This window comes from Chiloscyllium plagiosum, unplaced genomic scaffold, assembly GCF_037043375.1.
Source record: "Chiloscyllium plagiosum isolate Xiang-an unplaced genomic scaffold, Cpla_swu_hap1 HiC_scaffold_1, whole genome shotgun sequence".
Lineage (NCBI taxonomy): Eukaryota > Metazoa > Chordata > Chondrichthyes > Orectolobiformes > Hemiscylliidae > Chiloscyllium > Chiloscyllium plagiosum.
The window spans coordinates 72,245,704-72,263,645 of record NW_028270139.1 but is presented as its reverse complement, the minus strand read 5'-3'; the positions used below and the strand labels follow the sequence as shown (position 1 = coordinate 72,263,645).

Here is a 17,942-nt window from a genome sequence, read left to right as displayed (position 1 = left end):
GCGGCCCAGGACCTGCATGTCCTCGATAGAGTGGGAGGGAATTGAAATGTTGGGCCACGGGGCGGTGGAGTTGATTGGTGCAGGTGTCCCAGAGATGTTCCCTAAAGCACTCTGCAAGGAGGCGTCCAGTCTCCCCAATGTAGAGGAGACCGCATCGGGAGCAACAGATACAGTAAATGACATTGGTAGATGTGCAGGTGAAACTTTGATGGATGTTGAAGGTTCCTTTCGGGCCTTGGATGGAGGTGAGGGAGGAGGTGTGGGCACAGGTTTTGCAATTACTGCGGTGGCAGGGGAAAGTGCCAGAACGGGAGGATGGTTGTTGGGGGACATGGACCTGATCAGGGAGTCATGGAGAGAACCTGTATATATGCTGTACTGTTCTAATAATCTATTTGAAAGCATAAAATATCTTAAATCTGTTACATTTTCTTCTTAATCCAGAAATCATTAATCTTAAAGATAGAAAAGCTAAGAACATTTCATCTGCAAATAGCTGCTGCTCTTTATCACAACAGTTACACAACTAGGTTTGGTTTCGAGCTTGTTCTTGAAGACAACCAAGAATTTGTCAAGTAGCTGCAAAATGAGCATCATCAAGTAATAACTGCTCTATGGCTATTGACGGAAGGTCCTGTATTTGCTTAGCTGGAAATGTAAGGCAGAAAATGATTCAATACATGGATGTTCAGTACTTGTACAAACAAAATTCGTAAGTTTAATGAATTACAAAAAAGGAAGTTCATAAATGTAGTCCACAAGCTGTAGTAACTTAAAACTGTCAGGGACAGCAATGTCTGGACCAGATACAAGTAAACATTTGTGATCTGTTAAATTACACTCTCTCCCTATCAAAACACTTCTGTCTCTCTCGAAAACCCTATCAGTTAATATTCAGAAAATCTTGGTCTAGTTCACCTTGGAGTGCAAAAATAACCCTTGGTGTCTTTACTTCAACCATCTTCTTAGATGCTTCTCTCATGTCTTCAACCTCATATCTTCCAAGTGTTCCGCAGGGATCAGTACTGGGTCCACTTTTACTTGTCATTTATATAAATGACTTGCAGGAGAATGTGGTAGGCATGGTTAATAAGTTTAGTGGTATAGTGGACAGCAAAGGTTATCTAAGACTTCAAAGAGATCGTGATCAATAGGGTCAATGGGCTGAAGAGTGGTGGATGGAATTTAATTTGGATAAATACGAGATATTGCATTTTGGTAAAACAAACTAGGTCAAGATTTATACAATTAAAAATAGGGCCTTGGGTAGTGTTGTAGAAAAGAAAGACCGAAGAATTCAGGTACATAATTTTTTGAAGTTTGTATCAGAGATAGACAGGCATTTAGCACACATGTCTTCATTGCTCAGACCTTTGAATATAGGAGTTGGGACATAATGTTGAAGTTGTACTGGACATTAGTGAGGCCTTTCTGGAGTACAGGTCATTCTGGTATGCAGGTCATTCTGGTATGCAGGTCATTCTGGTATGCCACGCATTTCATCAACGTAAATTAGCTACAATGAGATTGACAAATTGTGGAGAGTGTTTGGATAATGTGAACTTTCTACTGAACAGGTATAGTGATATTCTACAGCCTAACTTTCTATAGCACGAGGTTACAGAGGAACCTCGTGCTATACCAGAATGCCCTGCACTGTGTCCAATCCTGGTCACCCTATTACAGAAGTCTATTATTCAGCTGGAGAGGGTTCAGATGAGATTTACCAGGGTGTTGCTGTGAATGGAAGGTTTGAGCTCTAAAGAAAAGTTGGATATACTAGGACTATTTTCACTGGAGCATAGGAGGTGTGATCTTATAGAGGTTTATAAAATCATGAGGGGTATAGATAAGGTGAATGGTAGGTGTTGTTTCCCTAGGGTGGGGGATTTCATGACCCGGGTGCAAATTTTTATGGTGGGAGTAGAGAGACTTAAAAAGAAGACATGGGGAGCAATTTGTTTTTTGCACAGAGTGGTTTATGTGTAGAATGAACTTCCAGAGGAAGTGGTGCATGTGGGTTGGGTTTTTTTGTTAAAAAACGTAAGTACATGAATAAGAAAGGTTTAGAGGGATATGGGCCAAATGCAGACAGGTGAGTCTAGTTTAATTTGGGATAACAGTTGGCATGGGTTGGTTGAACCAAGGGGTTTGTTTCCATGCTGTATGATTCTATGATATGTTAGGGGTGAGGCTAAAGGCAACAGCCAAGCAAATGGGTTCTAAATTCTAAACCATATTTGTCATCTTTCATCCACTCCACGGACAACATACTGAGCAACAACTTTTTAACTTTATGGAATGCAAGTTCAGAATATATGGAAGAGAGTTTTGAGAAGCAATTACATGAACAAAGCACACGAGATAAGAAAATATTAATCTTCATTACAACTAGTCGCATCAACACATTTGTAAGCTTTTCTTTATTTTTTTAATATGATGAGGGTAATCTGGCTAGGCCAACATTTATTGTCCATCCCTAATTACCCTCAAGATGGTGGCAAATTGTCTGCAATGCTTCAAGAAAACAATGAGATACTATTGCAGGAATTCAGTTCCAGAATTTTGACCTAGTTACATTGAAGTAATGCCAATATATTTGCAAGACAGCATTGATTGTGGCTTGGTGGGGATCTTGTATATGGTGCTATAGCACATGGCAGCAGTGTGAACTATCTACGAGATGCACTGCAGAAATTCAACAAGGCTCCTAAGACAGCACCTTTCAAATTCATGTCCACAACTATGAAGAAGGACAAGGGCAGCAGAAACACGGGACCATCATCAGCTCTAAGCCACTCTCAAATTATGTGGAAATATATATAACCTTTCCTTCAGTGTAACTGATACTGGAACAAACTCCCTCATAGCATTATGCGTCTACCTATACTAAGCAGACACAGACACATCAGTTCACAATTACCTTCTCAAGGATAATTAGGCCCAGCCAGTAAAGCCAACATTGCAGGAATGAATGAAAACAAAAGATGTTAGTCACTACTGCCACTGTGTATCTATGGTGGAGGGAGTGAATGCTGAAAGGAGTAGTTAGAATGTCAATCAAGAGAAGCTCCTGCTGTTGTCCAGGGAAATGAGGTTCTACTACACTTCTTATTTATGCCATGTAGAGAGTGGATATGCTATAGGGTGTCAGGAGTTGAATCAGTCACTACAGAATATCCAGCCTCTTCCAGCAAAGGACTTGTATTATATTTTGTATGCACTGCATTTATGACTCCAACCAGTGGAGAGATCTTTTCCTGATTTCCATTATCTCTCGACTTGCTAAGGTTCCTTGATGCTACACTCAATCAGACACAGCTGTCAACAGCAGCTACTCTCTCCTCTTCTCTGCAACTTTGGGAGTAAAGCAGTAGTAGTGCCAAATGGTGATGCAACTGGCAAGTGAGGTGTGAAACTGAACTCTGGATCAATCAGAATGTCACGGCTTCACATGGATAAATTCAGTGTGAATGAATGGCTGAGAAAATTGGGATCAGTTGAGAGGAGGTTGATTATATGAACACTCAGCAGATTATCCCACAAGGGAACCAATGTCTCAAACAAGAGATCAAAGGTATAGAGTGAGAGGAGGTAGGCTCAAAACTGAGATGAGGAGAAACTTTTTTCGGAGGGTTGTGAATCTATGCAAATCACTGCCCAGAAAACAGTGGGAGCAGAATCAATACCAGACTAGTGAAAGAAATAGATACATTTCTGATGAAAAGCACTATAATAGAGGGCTATAGCGAGCAGGTAGGAGAGTGAAGTGGAGGAGAAGATCGGCCATGATCATGGTAAATGGCAGGATGGGCTCATAGGGCTGGATTGCCTACTTCCACTCTTAATTCCAATGTTCCTATGAGAATGAAGCGAAGAAGTTGGTGAAGAGGCATCCGCCAAAGAATTCTTCCCCAGAATCTCTGTACTGTGGAAATGCTGGTTCTCATCTGAAAGTTTTAACTTTCTACTGTCACTATCAGATTTTTAAAACTCAAAAGTTGGGATTACTACACATTTTTGCTTCAATGGGCCTGGTTGTGCACCTTGGTTTGCATTGCTGGAAAAGCACAGCAGATCAGGCAGCATCCAAGCAACATTTCGGGCATAAGTCCTTCATCAGGAATCCTCTGATGCTGCTCCTCGGATACTGCCTGACCAGCTGTGCTTTTCCAGCAACACACTCTCAATACTGATCGCCAATCCTCACTTTCTCCCTTTGCTCCTTGGTTGCACAATTTTAAAAGATTGTAAATGTGGTTGATATCACTATGATTGAAGATTACGGTTAGAAAAACTTATACACTTCACGTAAGTTCTAAGCAAAAGTTTTAATCAATTAACAGCAATATATATTCAACATTTGTTGAGACTTCTCCACACTTGCATTGGAACTGAGAGTATACATACTGTTAAGCATATAATTTTCTTATGCAATTGTCTTATCCTTATGTGACTTTTAAAGTTTTATGCAGAACAGCACAGTGGCTCAGTGGTTAGCATTGCTGCCGCATAGCGCCAGGAACCCAGGTTCGATTCCAGCCTCAGATGACTGTCTGTGTGGAGTTTGCACATTCTCCCAGTGTCTGCGTGGGTTTCCTCCAGGTGCTTCGGTTTCCTCCCACAATCCAAAGGATGTGCAGATTAGGTGAATTGGCCAAGCTAAATTGCCCATAGTTTTCAGGGATGTGTAGATTAGATGCATTAGTCAGGGGTAAATGTAGAGTAATAGGGTAGAAAATTGGGTCCGGGAAGGTTACTCTTCGGAGGTTTGGTGTTGACTTGTTGGGTCGAATAGCCTGTTTCCACACTGCAAGGATTCTATGATACAGCACTGTGAATTCTGACAGGGCCAGAATGTGGCTGAATATATAACCCACTGGTTTATATCATTTGATTAGAACAAACAGACCAGAAACAGACATGCAGTTTCACAAGACACTATTGTTAGAGGAATACAGCTACCACCACACTGATGACAACAACAATCGTTTTGGATTAATATTTAACAAGTGGACAGAACTAGAAAAAAAGTCAGCAATCCTCAGAATTTCTTTTATGAAACAATTTATTCTTGTTCAATTCACTAAAGCTAGTATTTCAGTAGGGCAAAGAATTCCACCCCACCAGCTTGTTATTGAATCAGCCCTCTTCTTTCCCAAAGGCATAATGCATCTTGAAGATAAGGTGAATTTTCTCAATTTAAGCAGAAAAATATCATTTTTTCAGAACTCCAAACTGAAGACTGTTGGTTAGCTCTGAATAAATTATGTGTGACGTGGTTGTTGAGATAATGGACATTGCAAACTATCAAAGATACCACAGGCGATTCAAAGAACATATCAGAGAAGGCCCTCTGTCAGCTATCACATCCTGTGTGACAGCACAGTGGCTCAGTGGTAAGCCTCACATCACCAGGGACCCAGGTTCGATTCCAGCCTTGGGTGACTGTCTATGTAGAGTTTACACATTCTCCAGTGTCCTTGTGGGTTTCCTCCTGATGCACCGGTTTCCCTTCCACAGTCCAAAAGATGTGCAAGTTAGGTGAATTGGCCAGGCTAAGATTTGCCCATAGTGTTTAGAGATGTGTAGGTTAGTTGCATTAGTCAGGAGTAAAATGTAGAATAATGGGTTTGGGTGGGATACTCTCTGGAGGGTTCGTACGGACATGTTGGGCCAAAGGGCCTGTTTCCACACTCTAGGGATTCTATTGAACTCTTTAAGGAATGCTGCTAATATTCACTGATCCAAGTGTTGATTTGAAGCTTAAAGGAATAGTTTCAAAATATATTCTCATTTGCTTTAATTTATTCCCTACGATCAAGATCACCAAACACCCCTTCTGAATTTCATTGAAATTCTATATGAAATCAAATTCTTGAATTTCATAGAAATTTACTTGTTGAAAATTTTAATGCTCCATAAATTAACAATGTATTTTTGAAGCTAAGCAAAATAATTCAAAACATAGAAATTATAACTGTAATAGAATTGTTGTCTCAAAGAGAATTTAATACAGATATAATGTGTTGATACTAGCATTTCTGTAAAACTAAGGTTAAATTTAAAAGCCCTCATGGTGCACATGCAAGAACTTAATTAGAGAAGAGATAAAATTCATTATTTATCATTTGCAATTTCAAGATTACCAGTTCGGGGATGTTTTCATGCGTTCTTCTAGTACTCGAATCATCAATGCGTTCTTTGCAATTGGCATGTGTCACCATAATGGCTCGGAGAAAACTCAACTAGGAGAAAGTGAGGACTCCAGATGCTGGGGATCAGAGCTTAACAATGTTCTGCTGGAAAAGCGCAGCAAGTCAGGCAGCATCAAAGGAGAAGGAGAATCGACGTTTCGGGCATAGTTGCTCAACAATGAATTAAGTCAAGGTTTTTAAAAGTAGTAACACATTAACCTACTGACAGGCTTCTCGTAATGTTTTGTCCTAAAATCAAGACCAGCATAATTATTTTAAAAATCATCTTAATTCTTCTCTCACCGGCATCCCTAACCTTTATAATGTGATAACAATGCCACTACCTGCCCTCAGCATGAATCCAAAGCACAGTAATGAAAACCTAATCTCATCCAGTGTCTCTATATTTATTTCTGGTTGGTATAGTTGGAAACCATGAATAGTAATCCCATACCAAAGGTAGGCTTGGGTTAACGTTTGCTCAGTTTGTTTAGGTCACATCATAAGATCAGAAGACTTAGGAGCAGAAATTAGACCATTCGGCTCATCGAATCCACTCCACCATTTAGTCATGGCTGATAGGTCTTTCAAGCCCATTTTCCCACCTTCTCCTTGTAACATTTGATCCCCTAGGCAATCAAGAACTTAACTAGCTCAGTTTTAAATGTGCTCAATGAACTGGCCTCTACAGCCTTCTATGGCAATGAATTCCACAGATTCACCACTCTGGCTAAAGACGTTTCTCCTTCTAAAGAAGTTTCTCCTTCCAGAGAAGGGTGATGGCCAAATAGTATCTAGAGTTAGCCTAGTTTGTATGTGGGAAGCAGTACTCATCATTAGATAGGTGATTAAACATTCAATTGGAAAGAGGAATTCTTACATTCATTACATACTTTGTGACAGGCAATCCTTGGGGCTTGTTTTCCTGAGTTCTATCCTTGATTTATCCCTGAACCAACATTTGTACAGGAAAGTATTTGAGGATTTACCACACAGTGACCTGGGAAGTCTTGATGTGTACATATAGCATATTGCACTTGTCTACATTATAACAGAAATAGACCAATACTTCATTGACTGCAGAGTACTTCAGGCTGGTTAGGCAACATGAAAGATGCTGTACAAATACAACGTTAAAAATGATGCAGAATACAGAAATGCAAATTAGCTAGCTGGTAAATTTTTCTTTCCCCGGTGCAAGCATAAGAGGTACAGTTAGTAAGTTTGCAGATGACTCCAAAATTGGAGGTGTAGTGGACAGTGAAGGGGCTTACCTCAGATTACAACAGGATCTGGACCAGATGGGCCAATGGGCTGAGAAGTGGCAGATGGAGTTTAATTCAGATAAATGCGAGGTGCGAAAGCAAATCTTAGCAGGACTTATACACTCAATGGTAAGGTCCTAGGGAGTGTTGCTGAACAAAGAGACCTTGCAGTGCAGGTTCATAGCTCCTTGAAAATGAAGTCGCAGGTAGATATGATAGTGAAGGTGGTGTTTGGTATGCTTTCCTTTATTGGTCAGAGTATTGAGTACAGGAGTTGGGAGGTCATATTGCGGCTGTACAGGACATTGGTTAGGCCACTGTTGGAATATTGCGTGCAATTCTAGCCGCCTTCCTATTGGAAAGGTGTTGTGACACCTGAAAGGGTTCAGAAAAGATTTACAAGGATGTTGCCAGGGTTGGAGGATCTGAGCTACACGGAGAGGCTGAACAGGCTGGGGCTGTTTTCCCTGGAGTGTCAGAGGCTGAGGGGTGACCTTATAGAGGTTTACAAAATTATGAGGGGCATGGATAGGGTAAATAGACAATGTCTTTTCGCTGGGGTCGGGGAGTCCAGAACTAGAGGGCATAGGTTTAGGGTGAGAGGGGAAAGATATAAAAGAGACCAGTGGGGCAACTTTTTCACATAGAGGGTGGTACGTATATGGAATGAGCTGCCAGAGGATGTGGTGGAGGCTGGTACAATTGCAACATTTAAGAGGCATTTGGATCGGTATATGAATAGGAAGGGTTTGGAGGGATATGGGCCAGATGCTGGCAAGTGGGACTAGATTGGTTTGGGATATCTGGTCGGCATGGACGAGTTGGACCGAAGGGTCTGTTTCCATGCTGTACATCTCTATGATTCTAAGTGTTTTGGCATTGGAAAGCTTTTCACTGTCTTGATTGTTTTCCCTTGTAATTTTATGATTGATCATTCAGTCTGTAAACTCAGAGAATCAAGGGTGTATATCCTCAATTTGAATGAGTTTCTGTGCATGTGCATGGCCTAATGCAGGTAAAGGGAAAAAGAGCTGAATTCCAGAGATGAGGGGAGAATGACAGCTCTTGATGTCAAAGCTGAATATGACCAAGTACAATATCAAGGGAGCCCTAGCAAAACTGGAATCAATGGGTATCAGGGGGCGAACTCTCCGCCATTAAATTCATACCTGGCACATAGGAAGATGGTAATTGTTGTTGGTGGTGAGTCATCTCAGTTCCAGAACATCTCTGGATGACTTCCTCAGGGTAGTGCCCAGAGCCAATCATCTTCAGCTGCTTTATTAATGACCTTCCCTCCATCATAGCGTCAGAAGATGTTTATCGATGATTGCACAATGTTCAGCACCATCCATGACTCCTTAGATTCCAAAGCAGTCCATATTAAAATACAATAAGATCTGGACAATATCCAAGCTTGGGCTGACAAATGCCAAGATACAGTCATGCCACACAAATGTCAGGCAATGACCATCACCAGAAAGAGAAAGTTAAACCAAAACCCCTTGACATTCAATGGTGCTCCCATCACTGAATCACCCACTATCATCTTGGGGGTTATCACTGACCAGAAATTCAACTGGGCTCATCACATAAACAGTGACTAGAAGAGCAAGTCAGAAGCTAGGACTTAATAAGTGACCTCCTGACTCACCAAAGCCTGTCTATCATCTAAAATGCTGAGTCAGGAGTGTGATGGAAAACTCCCCATTTCCCTGGATGGATGCAGCTCCAACAAAATACAAGAGGCTTGATAACATTCAGGGCAAAGCAGCCCATTTGAATGGCACTTAATCCACAAGCATCCACTCTCACCACCACTGACACTCAGTAGCAGCAGTGTGTACTGTCTATAGGCTGCACTGCAGAAATTCACCAAAGATCTTCAGACAGCATCTTCCAAACCCATAACCACTTCCATGTAGAAGGATAATGGTAGCCGATACTTCAGAACTATAGCACCTGCAAGTTATCCTCCAAGTCACTCACCATCCTGACTTGAAATATATTTGGTCCTTCGGGCCCAAATCATGGAAGTCCCTTCAGAAGGTGGACTGCAGCAGTTTAAGAATGTAGCTCACTACCACCTTCTCAAGTAGGACTAGGAAAGGGCAATAAGTGCTAGCCAGCCAGCAACACCCTATTGCACAAATGAAGTTTCAAAAAGTATAAAATACAATGTGGGTGATTGGTCAGGAATTCACTAGCATAGTTAAGTCCAAGGTTGACAAAGTCAGAAATGAGGATTTCAGTAACATATGAGGTGAGTGAAGGGAAAGGTTCGACAATAATATGAAGGTGGAAATAGGTGGTCCTTGTGATGCACTAGAGTCATAGAAATGTACAGCATGGAAACAGACCCTTCGGTCCAACCCGTCCATGCCAACCAAATATCCCAACCCAATCTAGTCCCACCTGCCAGCACGCGGCTCATATCCCTCCAAACCCTTCCTATTCATATACCCATCCAAATGCCTTTTAAATATTGCAATTGTACCAGCCTCCACCAGTTCCTCTGGTAGCTCATTCCATACACATACCACCCGCTGTGTGAAAAGGTTGCCCCTTCGGTCCCTTTTATAGCTTTTCCCTCTCACCCTAAATCTATGCCCTCTAGTTCTGGACTCCCCACCCCAGGGAAAAGACTATTTATCCTATCCATGCCCCTCATAATTTTGTAAACCTCTATAAGGTCACCCCTCAGCCTCCGACGCTCCAGGGAAAACAGCCCCAGCCTGTTCAGCCTCTCCCCGTAGCTCAAATCCTCCAACATTGGCAACATCCTTGTAAATCTTTTCTGAACCCTTTCAAGTTTCACAACATCTTTCCCATAGGAAGGAGACAGAATTGCACGCAATATTCCAAGAGTGACCTAACCAATGTCCTGTACAGCCGCAACATGACCTTCCAACTCCTGTACTCAATACTCTGACCAATAAAGGAAAGCATACCAAATGCCTTCTTCAGTATCTAACTACCTGCGAGTCCACATTCATGGAGCTTTGAACCTGCACTGCAAGGTCTCTTTGTTCAGCAACACTCCCTAGGACCTTACCATTAAGTGTATAAGTCCTGCTAAGATTTGCTTTCACAAAATGCAGCACCTCGAATTTATCTGAATTAAACTTCATCAGCCACTTCTCAGCCCATTGGCCCATCTGGTCAAGATCCTGTTGTAATCTGAGGTAACCCTATTCGCTGTCCACCACATCTCCAATTTTGGTGTCATGTGCAAACTTACTAATTGTATCTCTTATGCTCGCATCCAAATCATTTATGTAAATGACAAAGTAGAGGACCCAGCACTGACGCTTGTGGCACTCCAATGGTCACAGGCCTCCAGTCTGAAAAATAACCCTCCATCACCACCATCCTCTGTCTTCTACCTTTGAGCCAGTTCTGTATCCAAATGGCTAGTTCTCCCTTTATTCTGTGAAATCTAACCTTGGCAACCAGTCTCCCATGGAGAACCTTGTCGGATGCCTTACTAAAGTCCATATAGATCACATCTACTGATCTGCCCTCTTTGGTACTTCCTCAAAAAACTCAATCATGTTTGTGAGACATGATTTCCCACGCACAAAGCCGTGTTGACTATCCCTGATTAGTCCTTGCCTTTCCAAATACATGTACATCCTGTCCCTCAGGATTCCCTCCAAAAACCTGCCCACCACTGAGGTCAGGCTCACTGATCTGTAGTTCCCTGGCTTGTCCTTACCACCCTTCTTAAACAGTGGCACCACGTTAGCCAACCTCCAGTCTTCCAGCACCTTACCTGTGACTATCGATGATACAAATATCTCAGCAAGAGGCCCAGCAATCACTTCTCTAGATTCCCAGAGTTCTAGGGTACACCTGATCAGGTCCTGGGGATTTATCCATTTCAAGACATCCAGCACTTCCTCCTCTGTAATATGGACATTTTGCAAAATGTCACCATCTATTTCGCTACTTTGCATATCTTCCCTATCCTTTTCCACAGTAAATACCAATGCAAAATACTAGTTTAGTATCTCCCCCATTTTCTGCGGCTAGACACAAAGGCCGCCTTGCTGATCTTTGAGGGGCCCTATTCTCTCTCTAGTTATCCTTTTGTCCTTAATGTATTTGTAAAAACCCTTTGTATTCTCCTTAACTCTACTTGCCAAAGCTATTTCATGTCCCCTTTTTACCCTCCTGATTTCCCTCTTAAGTATTCTCCTACTGTCTTTATACTCTAAGGATAAACTCGATCTATCCTTATATATGCATCCTTCTTTGTCTTAATCAAATCCTCAATTTCTTTAGTCATCCAGCATTCCCTATACCTACCAGCCTTTCCTTTCACCCTAACAAGAATACATTTTCTCTGGATTCTCGTTATTTCATTTCTGAAGGCTTCCGATTTTCCAGCCATTCCTTTACCTGCAAACATCTGCCCCCAAACAGCTTTCGAAAGTTCTTGCCTAATACCGTCAAAATTGGCCTTTCCTTTTCCATCATTGTTTTAAATCTAATAGAATTATAGTCGCTGGTCCCAAAGTGCTCCCCCACTGACACCTCAGTCACCTGCCCTGTCTTATTTCCCAAGCATAGGTCAAGTTTTGCACCTTCTCTAGTAGGTACATCCACATACTGAATCAGAAAATTTTCTTGTACACACTTAACAAATTCCTCTCCATCTAAACCTTTAACACTATGGCAGTCCTAGTCTCTGTTCAAAAGATTAAAATCCCCGACCATAACCACCCTATTATTCTTAAAGATGGCGGAGATGTCCTTCGAAATTTGTTTCTCAATTTCCCTCTGACTATTAGGGAGTCTATCATACAATCCCAATAAGGTGATCATCCCTTTCTTATTTCTCAGTTCCACCCAAGTAACTTCCCTAGATATATTTCCAGGAATATCCTCCCTCAGCACAGCTGTAATGCTATCCCTAATCAAAAAATCCCCCTTCTCTCTTGCCTCCCTTTCAATCCTTCCTATAGCATTTGTATCCAGGAACATTAAGCTGCCAGTTCTGTCCATCCCTGAGCCATGTTTCTGTAATTGTTATGATATCCCAGTCCCATGTTCCTAACCATGCCCTGATTTCACCTGCCTTCCCTGTTAGGCCCTTTGTATTGAAATAAATACAGTTTAATCTATTAGTCCTACCTTGTCCCTGCCTGCCCTGACTGTTTGACTTGCTTCTGTTCTCTACTGTACCAGTCTCAGGTTGATCTCTTTCCTCACCATCTCCCTGGGTCCCACTCCCCCCACCTTACTAGTTTAAATCCTTCCGAGCATCTCTCGCAAATCTCCCTGCCAGTATATTAGTCCCCTTCCAATTGAGGTGCAAACCGTCCTTCTTGTACAGGCCACTTCTACCCTAAAAGAGATTCCAATGATCCAAAAATGTGAATCATTCTCCCTTACACCAGCTCCTCAGCCAAGCATTCATCTGCTCTATCCTCTTATTCCTGCCCTCACTAGTTCATAGCACCTGGAGTAATCCAGATATTACTAAACTCAAGGACCTCCTTTTTAAATTTCAGCCTAACTCTCTGTAATCTCCCTTCAGAATCTCAACCTTTTCCCTTCCAATGTCATTGGTTCAATGTGGACAATGACCTCTTGCTGGCCCCTCTCACCCATGAGAACATTCTGCACCCTCTCTGAGACATCCTTGATCCTGGCACCAGGGAAGCAACACAACATTCTGATTTTTCGCTGTTGGCCACAGAAACGTCTGTCTGTACCTCTGACTAGAAAGTCCCCTCACACAATTGATCTCTTGGAACCCGATGTACCCCTCATTGCATTAGAGCCAGTCTCAATACCAGAAACTTGGCTGTTTGTGCTACATTCCCCTGAGAATCCATCACCCCCTACATTTTCCAAAACAGCATACTTTTTTTGAAATGGGTATATCCACAGAAGGCTCCTGCACTAGTTGCCTACCTCTCTTACCTTTCCTTGAGTAAACACATCTATGTGACTGTATCTGAGACTTTCCCCCTTTCTATAACTGCCATCCATCACATACTGTTGCTGTTGCAAATTCCTCATTGCTTCTAACTGTCTCTCCAACCGATCCATTCGATCTGATAAGATTCGCAACCAACAGCATATATTGCAGATATAATCCGCAGTAACCCTTAAACTCGCTTTAAACTCCCACATCTGACAAGAAGCGCATATCACTGTACTAAAAGTCATTTTTGCTCCTTCACAATCTACAGACCCAGAAAATAACACTGTCTTATTACTCTACAAAACACTGCCCCGGTTAAATTAATAGCTATGGCTTATATTTTAAGTTTAATCAAGAAACAGATCTAAAAAAACATAATCAAGAAAGGACCCACTCTACTCACTATTGCAGTGAGGTCACACTTAAAAACAATACACTTATCTGCTTCTGTGCTGTGTACTTCGCCCAACATCAGTTGTGAATTTCACTGTTTGTTAATTTTCCCAGACGCACTTCAACGTCCAGCGATACATGAATTCAAACAGCAAAGGCAATAACTGTACAGGTTAACTGCTGTGCCAGTTTCTTTCTCTCTCTCTCCTGCACTGACCTCACCATGTGCTTCCTTTGTCTGTTCTTCTCCCTTTTAAAACTGCTGTTGTTTTGACTTTTTTTCCTAAGTTCAAAAACAATGCAACTGCATATAAAACATTAATTGCTGCTCCTGGAATTCGAGGAAATCACCTCCAACACCTAAAATATCTCAATAAAGGTGCAGCTGTTACGGCCAGAAATTTTTCCCGTCCTCCACTTTAGATTCTAACATGAAGCCAAAAGCTCACCTCAGGGTCAAAAGACAAACCAAGATTTCAGTGGCTTAATCTGATTTAAGCTCAGATTCCTTGCTTGGGGATGGGATGGAATCAGTAACTGGGAAATGGTGTTTGGAGCAGAGATGGAAAACAATACCTTTAGATTTCCCAAAATGTACTCAGGGTAAATTTCAGCTCACCCAGAACTGGATGTTGGAATAGTAGTCTGAAAAATTAGCAACAATGGCAGAATTATGAGAGCTGGTGAGACAGATCAGAGTTGCATCAGTATACATGTAAAATCTAATGCTGAGTTTTTCGATGTTACCATGGTGCAGAACCATGACGACAAATAGGAAGGGGATAAGTATAGATGCATGGGGTATGTTGGAGGTAACAGTACAGCAGCAGGAATTTAAGTCATTGCAAGTGATTCTATCCATCTGTAACTAGAGAATGGAACTTAGTCAATGATATCCCACCCTGCTGAATAATGGGAAAACATTACAGGAAGAGTTAAAGATGTACTGAACTTGACCAAGCTCAAGTGGCCTCCTACGTCAGCACAGCATATATCTCCTCATGCCCACAAGGAAAACATCCCGCCTCAGGCGACTGACTATGTGGAGTTTGCATGTTCTCCCCGTGTCTGCGTGGGTTTCCTCCGGGTGCTCCGGTTTCCTCCCACAGTCCAAAGATGTGCAGGTCAGGTGAATTGGCCATGCTAAATTGCCCGTAGTGTTAGATATAGGGGTAAATGTAGGGGTATGGGTGGGTTGCGCTTCGGTGGGTCGGTGTGGACTTGTTGGGCCGAAGGGCCTGTTTCCACACTGTAATGTAATCTAATGTAATCTAAATCCTCCTCAAAAGAATACTGCTGACCGACAGCCACTGAAGCACTTCAATTGACAGGACCTCAAAAAAGATCACCTGAAATCTCAGTCCTTACTGAGGCATCTAATAAATCTACAAACTGACAATTCCACTGCCCCTTGACACTCCTCCAATTTTGACTACAAAGTTTACCAATTACCATCTGGTAACTGACCAGGGTAAAGACCCTGCATTAACGATTAATTTTCAAACTGACAGCAGCATTGACAAGGTTATATTTTATTGCTTATGCTTAGATACAGAGAATTTGAACTGTTGCCATTGGTGTAGCAAAGGTTCACCAACACTGTTTGCTGAGTGGGTTTTGAGACCATTTTCAGAGTCAGTGGTCAGAATAGATTTCAGTCATGGATTCAGGCAGCTGTCATTCACTGACCAATTAAGTAAACCTTTTTTTTATAAAAAGCACTGACAGCATCATGAACACTAAATGATAATAGCTTTTTGTTTACAGTTTTACGTAAACTGAACTCCAATTCTCAAGATTTCACAATAATACCTGAACTAACATTTTCTCAATTTTATATTGAAAAGGACTACCACAAGTCTAGTAAGACAACCACTACACAATTGTATCTTCAGCATGCTGTGATATTGAGCCAGATTAAGAGGATCCTGGATCAAAATCATTAGAAATCAGTGGGAAAACATTCCAATGACTGAAGTCATACATGGCAAAAACTACAATGGCTGTGATTTTTGCAAGCGAACAATCTTCACTCTGGACACTACTACAGGATCACTTTAGTGTAGGCTAGGGAAAGGAAGATAGCACAGTTAAATATATGGCTAAAGAGCTGGTGTAGGAAGAATGTCGTCGAGAGCAGGTGGGATCTGTACAAGGAGGACAGGGAGGAGCTGGAGGGGCACCAATATCCAGACAGGAAAGTTTGCTGGTGCCACTTAGGGGTGGGAATCAGAGCAGCAAGTGAAATGAGAGAGTAAGGCCATTATGCCTAAGAGGAAGAACAGATTAGGGAGAAGTTACTGAACATGGCAGGACTGGCGGTCTGAAGTCTATTTGTTTTTATGTGATGAGGATGACAGGATAAGGCAGATGATCTTCGAGCGAGAATTAGTACGTATAATTATGTTGTTTTAACTATTGTAGAGATTTGGTTTGGGGGGGGGGGGTGGAAAGCACGCAAGATACAAGAATGGCAGCTTCACATTCCAGGATGTGTGTGTTTCCGGCAAGATAGAGAGGGATATACAAAAGGTGGGGGAGTTGCATTACTGATTAAGGAGAATATTACAGTTGTTTGGAGAAGGTACACCTTAGAGGCACATCCAGCAAGACCAGGACAGAACTCAGGAACAGAAAGGACACAATGGGATTGTACACAGATATCCCAACAATTGGAAGGCGATAGAAGAAAAAATATACAAACAGATTATGGAAAAATGTAAAAACAACAGGGTTGTTGGCTGTGCAATTTGTAACTGGGACTTGGATGGTGGATGGGGAAGGGTGGATTCCGTTAAATGTATCCAGGAGGGTTTCTCGAAACCATATGTAAATAATCCAACTAGGGATGGGGCCACACTACACTTGGGATTGGGGAATGAATCTGTTTAGGTAATTCAAGTTTCAGGAGGGGGAACATTTTAGGAAGTGACCATAATTCTCTAAGTTTTGTTTACTTTGGATAAGGAGAAGCGTAGTCCTTGGGTGAAAATACTAAATTGGGGGGGGGGGGGGGAAGGCTAACTACATCAATATTAGGCAGGACCTGGGGAATGTAAATTGGGGCAACTATGAGATTAAATCCACACCTGGCATGTGGGAATCTTTCAAAGGCTTGTTGATTAGAGCTCAAGACTAGCATGTTCCTGTCAAAAAGAAGAATGAGAATGGAAAGATTCAGGAACTTGGATGACAAGAGAATTTGAGAGTTTAGTCAAAAAGAAATAGAAGGCAAACATAAGGTTTTAGGATACTGAAGATAGATAAAGCCCTCAAAGAATGTAAAGAAAGCAGGGAAGATCTCAAGCAGGGTTAAAAGGGGCCATGAAATAACAGGAAATTCCCAATGAGTTTTATAATATATAAAGGAACAAGACGATAGCTGGAAAAAGGCAGGACCACAGAAGGACAAAAGGAGGGAATTTATGTGTGGAGCCAGAGGAATTGAGCGAAGTCCTTAATGAATGCTTTGCATCTGTATTCCCAAAGGAGGAAGATATGGTGGATGGTGAGTCTCAGGAGGGGTCTGTTAATATTCTAGAGCATGTCAATGCAAAATAGGCAGTAGTGATGTGTGTTTTGAAAAGCATTAAGGTAGATAAATCCTCCATGACCTGATGAGATCTATCCCTGAATACTGAAGATGAGGGAGGAAATTGCTGGGGCCTTGTGTGAAATCTTTGGATCCTCTTTAATCACAGGATACGTCTCAGAGGACTGAAGAATAGTTGATACTGATTTTTTGTTTAAAAACGGCAAAAAGATAATCCGGGAAATTACAGGCTGGTGAGCCTTACGTCGGTAGAAGGGAAATTATTCGAGAAGGTTTTTAGGGACAGGATTTACACACATTTGGAAAAAAATTGATTTATCAGCAAAAGGCAGCACAGCTTTGTGCAGGGGAGGCCACATCTCACAAAGTTGACTGAGGTTTTTGAGGAAGTGACAAAAACGATTGACGAGAACAGGTAGACGTTGTCTATAGGGACTTCAGTAAGGCCTTTGACAAGGTCCTTCATGGAGGGTGATACAGAATGTGAATTTACATGGGATCTGCTGAGATCTGGTAAGACGGATTCTGAACTGGCTTGGTCATAAAAGACAGTAGCAGTGAAAGGGTGTTTTTCTGACTGGAGATCTATGACCGTT

At 41.8% G+C, this 17,942-nt stretch overlaps 1 protein-coding gene across 4 annotated transcripts in view; it reads right to left on the bottom strand.

Moving 5' to 3' along the window:
• atp10d (ATPase phospholipid transporting 10D) overlaps positions 1-17,942 on the bottom strand; it is a 226,472-nt gene that overhangs the window by 145,186 nt on the left and 63,344 nt on the right. The window contains exon 1 of one of the 4 annotated variants that reach the window (XM_087987842.1): positions 8,632-8,652. The exons of the other annotated variants lie outside the window; for them this stretch is intronic. The gene's annotated coding sequence lies outside the window, so the exon portion shown is untranslated. Of the gene's footprint in view, positions 1-8,631; positions 8,653-17,942 lie in introns of those variants that run through there. 4 annotated transcript variants of the gene reach the window in all.